This window comes from Alnus glutinosa, chromosome 11 (genome assembly GCF_958979055.1).
Source record: "Alnus glutinosa chromosome 11, dhAlnGlut1.1, whole genome shotgun sequence".
Taxonomy (NCBI): Eukaryota; Viridiplantae; Streptophyta; class Magnoliopsida; order Fagales; family Betulaceae; genus Alnus; species Alnus glutinosa.
The window spans coordinates 7,153,971-7,166,441 of record NC_084896.1 but is presented as its reverse complement, the minus strand read 5'-3'; the positions used below and the strand labels follow the sequence as shown (position 1 = coordinate 7,166,441).

Below are 12,471 nucleotides of genomic sequence, written 5' to 3'. Positions count from 1 at the left end.
GAGAGATAGAGTAAGAAAGAATTTTATTTCATTGAAGTTATTGCTATGGTGTTACAACGAAGTGAATAATGGCAAGATCCATTTGAACCATCTAATGATTCATTATTGGCAATTACAAATATTTATCTAATAATTGTCCCACTAGAACTTTTTCTGAAGATAATTAATCACATTTCTGTCTAGTTGGAAGGCCTTGGCGAGAACATCAGGATTGATTGGAGGATTAGATCCAAAGACTGCATTTGCTATGGTGATGACCCCAGGATTCTGGCTGCTGAGACCGGCAAAGGCTACGGCATTGGTATGCCCAGAATTAAACTGGAAGTGTATGAGGCCAATTGGGAAGACAAAGACGTCTCCAGCATTAAGAACTTTGGTGAAGAGACGGTTATCTGTGTTGGATGTGACAAAACCAACTAATAGAGTACCCTCTAGGACTACAAGAATCTCGGTTCCACGAGGGTGAATGTGGGGAGGATTTAGGCCGTATGGTGCAAAGTCAATGCGAGCCAAGGATATGCCTAAAGTGTTGAGGCCTAGTATTTTGTCCACATTCAGGAGAGTGACAGTCGATCCAAGTGGATTTGACGTATCTCTAGGAATGTTTAGTCCGGAGAAGAAGAAGTCATTGGCAGTGACAAGCTTGGGGTCCTTGCAGAACTTTCCATTCACAAATACTGCGTGGAGAAGGAAAAGCTTGTTATATAAAAAGAACGAAGCATAAATATATTTGTATGTAGAGTATTAACAAGACGGGCAGGGTAAAACAACAAAAATACAAGATTGCATACAGATGCTTCAAATGACTTCATACCTCCAGAAGCGGAATCGTTGGTTGAAACGCAAAAATCTTGAAGAGGGCTGGGGTCATATGCAGAGGCCAAGGAGCATGCCAAAGCCAAGACGAGCACGGTTACCAGATACCTAGGAACGCCTTTCATCATTTTTGAGGTTATCTCCACCTTTGAGTATGCTGTGTATTCTTGCTTATTGGGTGAGGGGTGAGAAATGTTGCATTGGAAGGCACGTATTTATGGATTAGAGTCACTGAACAGGTCTATGTTTTAACTTCCACGGGGAAGATATAAGACTTGGTAAGTCTTCATTGGTTACCAATTTTTTATTTTAAGGGCAAACATTTCTTTAACAACTACGTACGTAATGAACGCTTATATATACACTAATAGAACATGCAGCCAAATTTGACGGTTTTGGTGAATGGAATAGTTCAATTCTACTACTGTTGCTTTGGCCCATTCCTCATTAGTGAATTTTACATTGATATATATATATATATATATATATATATTATAGGTATATGGAGTTGACCCTGTCCCTCATGATTGATCGAGAATATGTGATGTTAAAACAAAAATGAGTTGAACACGTCAGTGGAGTCCTAGAGACAACATATCCTCTATATGTCTCTCATTTGACCAAATCAACACTAACGTACGTGTATTGGAACATCCCTCCGTGTCTTTTGCATGTCGCTCTGTTTTTATTTTGATTGTTTTGTTCCATGCAGTGATGGAGTTGAAATGAGAAACAAATTAAGCTTTTTCTTCTCTTGCATTGAATCGTCCCAACATAATTAAATAAGATTGCGATTTCGTATGCCCAAGTGATTCTGTATGCACTTTCTTACTGCATAATTAATTAAGATTGTTACTATTATTATTTTTTCTTTAAAAAAAAAAGGCCACGAATTTTCAACCAAAGAACTCGATGAAAATATCAACCGAGCTGAACGAATAGACATAGGATTTAGCTGGTTAAAAAAAAAAAAAGAAGACTGGATTTAGCAAAAGTTGTAAGTAAAGTTTTGTAAAGTGATGACATAAATAAATGGTCGATAAGCGGAATAATCGCATATTCCACATGGCAGTATTACAATAGTGACTTTTATTCTGAGACGCTCAAGCAACGATCTTAGTATCTTTTTAATGAGTTTTGCATCCGATATCTTCTTCGCGAGACTTACCATAAAATTTCTCAGGTCGCTGATCTTGGTGCAAAACTCATTCAAAGGTTCATCCTCTTGCATCTTTATTCCTTCAAACTGAGAAACTAACATTTGAAACTTGGCAGATTTTATAATTTTTGTGCCTTCGTATGTAGTTTTCAGTATTGCGCATGCTTCTTGAGCAATTTCACAATGTGAAATTCGTGAGAATTCAAATGGTAAAAGAGTTTGACAAATATCATTTAAGGCTTGACCATTGGAAAGACGAGTACGTGTTTCAACGGTAGTCCATTCAGCAACTGTTGTAGTCGGTGGGGTCCACCCAAACTCAACAATATGCCAAACGTCTATTGATTTTAAAAAGAATCTAATTCTTGCTTTCCGATAACTATAATTCGAGCCATCAAAAGCAATAATAGAATTAAGATTAAGAGACATGATATAAAAACAAATAGGAGTCTAGGATCCACTCAGGAATTTAATCCAAAAACGAGTGAACCTGCTATGATACCAATTGAAAAATAAATATGACTCTTAATGTGTGTGTGTGTGTGTGTGTGTGTGTGTGTGTGTGATCACAACCAAACATGCAACCAAAATATGTAAAGCAGTAAAACAATTAACTCATATATTTTGGTGACGAAGTTGAAACTTTTTAGACAAAGAGAAAACAACTTCGGGGAAGCCAAACCCATGAAATCCACTATTCAGAAGAAAAAACTAGTTACAAAGCAGTCGAACTCACATAACCTAATGCAGTAGTCATACCTTTAACTCTGACATATACCTATACGTGAACGCCTCCCTACCAGACCGCCTGTCTAATGGGTTCTTCAATGGACTCCTTTAACTTAGGGCTCTTCCCTAAGTTAGACTTCAATGGTTGATCAAATCACACAAATATTCCAAGAAAGCTAGTACATCTAACACAGTGCAAAGACAAAAGGGAACACGTCTGATGATGGCATATAAAAATCTGGCCCTACGAATGGTGATATTCCTGTTTCTGGAGAGCGGCCATAAATTCTACATCATGATACGAGCTAGAAGCCGGTGAGGAGATTGCAGCCATCCAATGGGAATGTTCCTCATCTCTTCAAGGCCTTGAGGATCAAATAACATCCTCAAGTCTTCAATGGAGGGGGGTTCCACATGATTTGGCTAAGGAAGTCCAGGAGCTACAATTATAGGAATGTGAGTCACATCACTGATAAGATTAGCATCAACTATGATTGATTGGCCACTAGGGGTGGGCGTCGGTTCAGTAGGCGGTTAATTCGGTCGGTTAACTGACTTTTGTCGGAATGCAATCGGTGAATTTATTTTGGTTAAGTCGGTTAAGCGGTTAATAGGCGGTCGGTTAAATCGGTTAACATTCAGTTAAAATGGGTAATGAAACGACGTCGTTTTGATTTTTTTAAAGGAAAAAAAAAATGATCAAAAGTTTCATTCTCACTAAAATGACGTCGTTTCGTTTTATGTCGGTTCGGTTAAATCAGTCGGAATAGAAGACGGTTCGGTTCGGTTACCGCTTAAAAGGCGGTTCGGTTGCTAATCCGGCTTTCGGAATAAAATTTTATACCGACTACCGAACCGAAAAATTAGTCGGTCAAGTCGGTAGGCGGTCGATGGTGGTTCGGTTTGGTTCGGTAAGCGGTCGGTAGGTGGTAGGCAGATAATTTGCCCACCCCTATTGGCCACAGACTTTGGTCTTCCGGATGGGATGTATCGGGCTAACCTTGTCAATCTTCAAGTTAGCATAAAATTCTCGCAAAAGTCTAGGATAGACTATGTTGGAAGTGTACAAGCTTCGCTAATTATTTTCTTGAAAAATATGGTCGATGAGATCAAATGGAGGCACCATCACATCCTGTCTGACAATGGCCCATTCTATTATGATGGTCCGTTGTTCGATCCTTGCCTTTGCAACTGCAATCTCAATCTTTGTCCTTCTATCTGTAATATAGAACAAAAACAAATATATCTAGAATATGCACCAATAATCCAAATAGTTAGATCCCATTTGCATGTCAAAAACAATATGACCAAACTAATAGCATAAGCATGCAGAAATAATCTAGTCCAATAATAATTGCACATGGAAAACTAATATAGGACAAAAAAATAAAAATCATGTGCTTGCATGCAATTAAAAACCAAAAATAGGATCATAGTAATGCAATAAATATTACAACCTCAGCAAGCAAGCAATATAAATATTCTCATGAATATTGAACAAAATTATTCCAACCCTAGCAAGCATTTAATCTCAAAAACAATTTTCACAATAGCAGAATATTCCAAAATCCATATATTCTCATAAACAAATAAAAAAAAATTGTAAGGGAAAGAAGAACATACCTGGAATATTGGTGAGAAGAGATAATGCCAAAAAAAAAAAAAAAAAAAAAAAAAAAAAAAAAAAAACCCAAAAACCCAAAAACCCAAAACCAAAAACCAAAAACTCAAGAGACACCATGAGAACTTGAGAAAGAAACAAAAACAACTCCAGAGAAGAATGAGGTGCGGCGGCTGGGAGAGAAAGTGATAAGTTTAAAAACCTAGGTCGCGCGTTCGGACGATCAAGATGCCTGTCTGGACAGGCCTAGCTGATTAATGCACTAATCAGTGTGTTCGGACTCTAGCAACCTAGGTTTGGACTCTCCACCAAAAAAAACAAAAAAAAACCAAAAATAGAGAAAAATAGCAGACAACGGAATTTTTTTAATGTTAGCTTCAGAACACGCATGTATTTAAAACTGATAACAAAATTAAATAGAAAATTAAAAATATGTAAACATATAATTGAGAGTCAAGTAATTAATGAGCCAAAGAATCTTTGCAGATGAAAAGTTTTGAAATATTTTACTCAACTCTTTCTATGCGTGTCGTGTGTGGAAGCTTTCTCAACAAGGCATATGTTCACTGATAAAGTTGAAAACACTTAATTTTCCATTAGGAGCTCTCTGTTGTGTAATTACTATGTGTTTGATTTGAGGAAAAACTTAAACAGATAGATGTAATATGGCTCTTTGGTTATGATTATTTGTTATAGAGGTTCATGTTATGATTTCCGCTATTTAGGTTTATGTTTTTCACTTCATAGATGGATAGATGTCATACTCTGATTATCATGTACATGTTATGGGGCATGTGTCATATGTTGGTTGAGGGACACATCGTCGTGCCATTGTGATGACTCGTTTTATGTTTGTATAAAAAAAGAAAAAAAAGGGGGGGGGGGGGGGGGGGGGTCGTCACAGCAAATGGTATCATAGCAGTTAGCTCTAGGATTTTTTAGAAAAGCAAAAATCTATGTTTGTATTAGAATCTAGGATAACAAAGAGCCTTAGGAATTTAAAAGCTTTAACAAAGACAAAAAGATTTAAATTAAGATCTTTGTGTGCATTGCATAATTATGGTAATGCATATGTTTGGATTTGTGTTGTGTACGTAGCATAGCTCTGTGTAGACAAGCTATGCCACTTAGACAATGACCTCTTCCTTTGTTCGGAAGTGTTGCATGCGTCTCGATTGATTTAAGTGCAACACCTCGATTGAGTCGTGTTGGTAGAGAATAAAGCCTTAGGTCAAAACATGCGTGGTCACTCTTGTGATGACGCTATTATGGGTAGTCCTAGGTGTCTAGTAGCTTAGTCTTTTAGAAGAGTCTAGCATGATTGTGTTAGGCTATAGGCGATGTAAGAGATAGCTTCTCATGAGGGTAGACTAATAACCGTCCTTTGAGAAGTGATGACTTATTCTTAGGGCGCATCGAAGGAGACTCGAATCTTGAAGAGCACCTTCAATTCAAGGAAGCTGCCTAACTACAACTACGAGGATGAACCATAGCAAGGAGACGACCATCAACGAAGATAACTACTCAAACGACGAGAGATGCATCCTCTAGGGTGTCGACCTATTGGTACGAGTTAGAATAATAAAATGTTAATGTGAAGCAAGCTAAACAAGTAAATAACTAAACATGATAAATCTTTAGATGTCTTATTTTAATAAATCATGAATTTAAGAACAATTTTAAAACTAGTAGTTAAGTTAAATATGACTATTTAATAAAATTTATGGCTAAGCCAAAATACCTTTGAAACACGATTTCAAACATAAGAATTAACTTAAAAGTTAGTAGTTCAAACATGCTTTATGTGTAAAGTATAGTGTTTAACACAAATGATTATCAAAGTAAAGGTGATAGTTCAAATATGAACTTCAATATATAATTGTACGTGTTAGAGAAAGCTATTTGAATTAGGTCCAAGTGTTAGAAAGAAGTTAATTGCTAGTTGATCTTTGGTGAAATAATGGTGTCATAGTATAATTTCAGTTGTAAAACAAATATTAAGTGTAAATTTATGGTTTAAAGGTACTGATCCTGGTGAAATAGTAAGGAGTTAACAAATTGGATAGATAAAATGTTGAGAATAAGCCACCAATCAGGAATAAGGAGCAAGTTAAGGCCTTGTAATATTAGGTTAAGTTTGAAAATTTCAATGGTTTACCTATTTGAGGATGCTAGTACCTAAGATTTAAAGAGAAATAGATCATAATATCACTTAGTGAGCCCACGCTAAATCTTTGGTGTCTTATAGGTCAAAATTGAGGCCAATTGGAGATGATCCAAGTATGATTTTAAGAGTTTATAAAGTAAACGATATAGGAGATTCATGTAAAGCAATTAAATCGTTGTTGAGGTTGCTTAAGGAATAAATTTCATGACTAGAGTCTTGGGGATAGTTTGCCACAATGACTAAGAGTTTGAGGCTCTAAGGATAAATCAAAGTATATTGTATAGAAGAATGAGAATGATTCACCTTAAGTCATAGTTTGGATAAAGAGTTTTAAACTAAGGAGGTGAGAGTTAGTGAACTGACTTGGACTTGTAATAAAAGAGACAAGTGGTACTTGTAAGGTTTTGTATAGTAAAGTGATATATGAGTTAAAGTGATTGAGGATTTTAGAGGACGATGTAAGCTCATATGAATAAAGTATAAGTTAACTGAGTGTTGGGACTAGATAAGACTTTGAGACTGAGGATAGGATGCTTGATGCAAATTATTTTTGAGGACCGTTGGGATAGTTTCATGTAAGCATGTGAGATTAAAAGAGTTGTCTACAAATTTCGAGGATGAAATTTTTCTAAGGAGGGGAGGATGTGAAGACAAAGAAATTAAATAGGAGATTTATCAATTAATAAATTGTATTTATTAAATAGATGTGACTAATAATTGTATTTCAGGTAATAATAATTGTGTTATCAAAATAAAATAAACTTAAGATAAAATAATAGAAAGTATAATAATTATTATAGTGGGTTCTAGTTGAATAAATAATTAATTACGTTAACAAAACTGTGGTTTAAATATATGTAGGGTAAAGTATTAATTATTAAATGATAAGATTTTTAATATAGTGGGGTCCTGTAGTAATTTAATAAAAGTTGGGGCTTAAATTAAAGGAAATCTCCCCCTTACCACTTGTCAGCTTGTGATTGGTTTGGAGAAGATTGCATGATCTCTTCCCCTTATTTCTTCACCAAACACGTCTCTTCCTATCTCTATTCCTCTTTCTTTTCTTTTCTCCCTTTTCTTCTCTCCTCTCTTTGGATCGCACGACAGTTCCTTTCTTTCTTTCCTTTTCCTTTCTTTCCCTCTTCCTCTTCTCCCCCGCACGCACATTACCCCATCCCCTATTTCAGTGCCCGAACCCCCTCTTCCATTTCTCCCTTCTCCTCTTCCCTTTGTCTTTCCTCCTCTCTTCCCTCACTATCTCGCACGCACAACCCTTTCCCTTTACCTTCTTCTTCCTCTCTTCATCTTCCTCTTGTACACCCACACACACCCTGCATCTGTGAGAGAGATGAACTGAGATTGAGAGACTTTGATGAACGGAATGCAGAGTTGGAGATCTTGATTGGAAGATAGAGCCGTGATTTTCGTGGGTCATGCTACTTGAAGGAGAATCAAAGAAGGTAAAATCCCTAACCCTATTTCCCTGCATTTTTCAGAATACCCATTGCCTAAATAGCATAAATTTGTATCTTTATCTTCTGGCTTTGATTGGGAAGAAATTTAGGGTTTCATATTGATTTTTGGGGGAGTTGGCCAAATGGTGTATGTCTCTTGGGATTTTGGTTTTGTGATGCTATATTTGTGTTTGATGATTTTAAAATGAGGTTTTGGATTTGTATTTTAGAATCATTGTTGATGGGTCTTTCCGTTTGGTCTTTTTGGCTATTGATTGAGGTGTGATTTTATGGGATTAATTTAGTTTAGAAATTCTGAATTTTTGAAGCCAAAATTGATTGGGTTTGTTGGTGAAATTTTCTGGATTTATTGTTGGCTGAATGAGTCTTTGAAGTTTGATTCTAGGTGAATGACCATATGATATTTGCTGTGGATTTGTAAATTTGATTGATGATTTTAGTTAGTTTATTGGAACTTTGAATGGGCTTACATGGTGGCCGGATCAATTGAGTTGTTGTTTGGGTTTGTGTTGAAGGGGTTAATGCTAATTGAAAATGGTTGAATGGTTTGGTTAGTCTCTTGTAGTGGCCATGTATGAAGAGAGTGATTTTAATGGGTGTTCTTGATGGGATTCAAATCTGGATTTTGGATTGATAATTTGATGATGTTGGATTTTTGATTAAGTTCCCATGGAATGTGAGGGGGCTGAATAAGAAAAACAAACGACTAAGGATTAGTAACTTGCTCAGAGATTGGAAGACGGATATCATTTGCTTCCAAGAAACAAAGATTCATGGTATTTCGAGTAGCTTTGTGCGCAGTCTCTGGGGCTGCAATCATGTGGATTGGTGTTGTCTAGACTCCTGTGGGGCATCAGGAGGTATTTTGATCATGTGGGATAATAGGGTGGTGGAGAAAGTTGATGTGTGTTTGGGGGTTTTTACTCTCGCTATTTCCTTTAGGAATGTAATGGATCGTTTCGTCTGGGCTTTCGCAAGTGTTTACGGTCCGAATTCTGATATGGATAGGAGTCTGCTCTGGGATGAGTTGGCTGGGATTCTTATTTGGTGGAGCTTGCCGTGGTGTATAGGAGGCGATTTCAATGTTGCTCGTTTCCCTAGTGAAAGGTCTAGTGAGGGTAGTAGGTCTGCTACGAGAGAGTTCTCTGATTTTATCTCTAAGATGGGTATCGTGGATTTTCCTCTTGCTGGGGGTGCTTTTACTGGGTCACGTACTTTTGATCCCCTTGTGTGGTCTAAGATTGATTGTTTTCTAGTCTCCCCTGATTGGGAAGCTCGGTTCCCTGTGTCGTCTCAAAAGAGGCTTCCTCGCCTTTATTCAGATCACTTTCTAATTCTTCTTGATTGTGGTGACTTCTCTAGTGGGAACAGGTCTTTCAAATTTGAGAACATGTGGCTTAAAGCAGAAGGATTTGTGTGGAAGGTGAAACATTGGTGGGATTCTTACTCGTTTCAAGGTTGTGACTTCCCACATCGCCTGGGAATGAGGATGGGCTTATATGTATAAATGTACCCTTTATGACACAACGCGTTTTAAAGCCGTGATGGCAATGAACCTATCAGAACTCCGCAGTTAAGCGAGCCGCCGCGAGACCAATTCCAGGATGGGTGACCTCCTGGGAAGTCTGATATGGGAAGCCAAAAGCGGACAGTATTGTGTCATTGGGGGTGGATCGTTACAATGGAACTCCTAGTTTTGCCTTAGCTTGTAAACTAAAGGCATTGAAAAAGAATTTGAAGATTTGGAATGAAGAGGTTTTTGGTAAGGTAGAGAGGAACAAGATGAAGTTGTTTGAAGAAATTCAGGCTTTTGATGCTATTGAAGAAAGTAGGGCTTTAGTTGTGGAGGAGCTTCAGAAGAAGACAAAGATCGTCAGAGAGATAGAGAGGTGTTCTCTTTTGGAGGAGGTGAGCTGGCGGCAGAAATCTAGAGTCTTATGGTTAAAAGAAGGGGACAAGTGTACTAAGTTCTTCCACTCCATAGCAAATTCAAACAGAAGGTTCAACTCTATTGACTCTTTATTGATTGGAGATACTCTTTCTTCTAATAAGACAGAAATTGGCGATCACATGGTTGAGTTCTATCAAAAGCTATTTCATGAGCCGAGTAGGTGGAGGCCTAGGGTGGACGGTATTTCCTTTGATTCTATTTCAGATTCTGATGCCAGCTGGTTGGAGAGAGCGTTCGAAGAGGAGGAGGTCAAGAAGGTAGTGTTACCTTTGAATGGTGATAAGGCACCGGGTCCGGATGGCTTTTCTTTGGCCTTCTTCCAAGCGTGCTGGGATGTCGTGAGAGTGGACATTATGAAGGTTTTTGATGAGTTTCATGCCAGAGGTCTGTTTGAGAAGAGCCTGAATGCTTCGTTTATTTGTCTTATTCCGAATGTTCCAAGGGCTAACTCCATCAAAGATTTCCGGCCTATTAGTTTGGTGGGAGGCATCTACAAGATTATTGCTAAAGTTCTAGCAAACAGATTGAAGTCAGTCTTGGAGAAGGTCATTTCCAAATCTCAGAGCGCTTTTATCAAAGGAAGACAGATTCTTGATCCGATTCTTATTGCTAATGAATGCATTGATAGTAGGCTCAGATCGGGGGTTCCAAGCATCATTTGCAAAATGTACTTGGAGAAAGCTTACGATCATGTTAACTGGGAGTTTCTTTTGTATATGTTGAGGAGGTGTGGCTTTGGGGAAAAATGGTGTAGGTGGATAGCTCATTGCATATCAACTGTGGGGTTTTCGGTGTTTATCAATGGCTCCCCTTTTGGTTTTTTCAGTAGCTCTCGAGGTCTGAGACAAGGGGATCCTCTGTCACCCCTTTTGTTTGTTTTTGTGATGGAAGCCTTGAGCCGTATGATCTCAGCTGCAGTTTATGGGGGTTTGTTGGAAGGTTTTAAAATAGGTGACGCAGATTTTTCGCATCTTTTGTTTGCAGATGATACTCTGATTTTTTGTAGTGCCCTTGATTCTCAGTTACGTAATTTGAGGAGTCTCTTCCTCCTATTTGAAGTAGCTTCGGGGTTGAAGGTTAATTTGGCTAAGTCTAATTTAATTCCAGTGGGGCATGTTGATCAAGCGGAAAGGCTAGCTGACATTTTAGGGTGTGCGTTTGCCACTTTGCCGGTTAAGTATCTCGGTCTTCCTTTGGGGGCCTCCTATAAGTCCACGCATATTTGGGACGGGGTTGTTGAGAAGATTGATCGTCGTTTGGCTAGTTGGAAAAGGATGTATCTCTTTAAAGGTGGTAGAGAAACCCTTATTAAGAGTACCTTAGCCAATGTGCCTACTTACTTTTTGTCTCTGTTCCATCTCCCGAGGAGTGTTGCCGCTCACTTAGAGAAGCTACAACGGGATTTTCTTTGGGGTGGTTTGGGTGAAGAATCTAAATTTCACTTGGTGAGGTGGTCGAAAGTCTGTTCCCCAATTCCAGATGGGGGGTTGGGTATTCAAAATTTGTTATTGTTCAACCAAGCTTTGTTAGGTAAATGGTTGTGGCGGTATGGTAGAGAGAGAGAGAAGCTTGGTGGAGAGTTGCGGTGGATGCCAAGTATGGTAGTTTGTGGGGTGGGTGGTGCTCCCGCGAGCCTGTAGGTGCTCATGGGGTGGGGCTATGGAAGAATATTAGGAAAAGGTGGGGGAGTTTCTTTGGTTTCTCTAGATTGGAAGTGGGGGATGGGGTTAGGACAAAATTTTGGCATGATCTGTGGTGCGGGGATAGGGTGTTGAAGGAAGCTTTTCCTGTTCTTTTTGGTATTGCTCAGATGAAGGATGCTTCCGTTGCGGATAATACGGAGGTTTTGGGAGGCTCTATCCAGTGGAATGTGAGCTTTGTTAGAGAGGCGCATGACTGGGAAGTGGTGTTTTTGCATCCTTCTTTCATGTGTTACATTTAGCCATGGTGAGTAGAGATCGTGCTGACAGGCTTAGGTGGGTCCCTTCCGAGAAAGGGGTGTTCAAGGTTAAATCCTATTTCAGCTCCTTGGCCGGTGGTGAGGTTAGTCAGTTCCCTTGGAAGAGTGTGTGGAGGACTCAGGCTCCTTCGAGGGCGGCATTCTTTGCATGGTCGGTAGCCCTTGGTAAGATTCTTACAGCGGATAATCTCAGGAAGCGAAAGATCATCATTGTGGATAGATGCAAAAGAGACGGGGAAACTGTGGACCACCTTCTTCTTCATTGTGATGTCGCTTCTACTTTGTGGAATCATGTCTTTCCTCGGTTTGGTATGTCTTGGGTCATGCCTAGGAGAGTTGTCGATTTATTTTCTTGTTGGTGAAAGGTGGGTAGGTCAAGGAGTGCGGCAGTTTGGAAGATGGTGCCTCTATGCATTCTTTGGTGTGTATGGAAGGAAAGAAATACTAGGTGTTTTGAAGACTTGAAGAATTCCATGGAGAATATTGTTTAATCGTTTTTACATTTGTTGTATCTTTGGACGGAGGCTTTGTTGTCACCCGTGTCTATTAGCTTTTTTGATTTTCTTGTTCATTTTTCTTTGCCTTCTTAGGCG

The 12,471-nt window shown here is 38.7% G+C and overlaps 1 pseudogene; it reads right to left on the bottom strand.

Moving 5' to 3' along the window:
* On the bottom strand, positions 1 to 1,017 carry LOC133882922 (germin-like protein subfamily 1 member 11; annotated as a pseudogene).
* Positions 1,018 to 12,471: the final 11,454 nt, after the last annotated feature.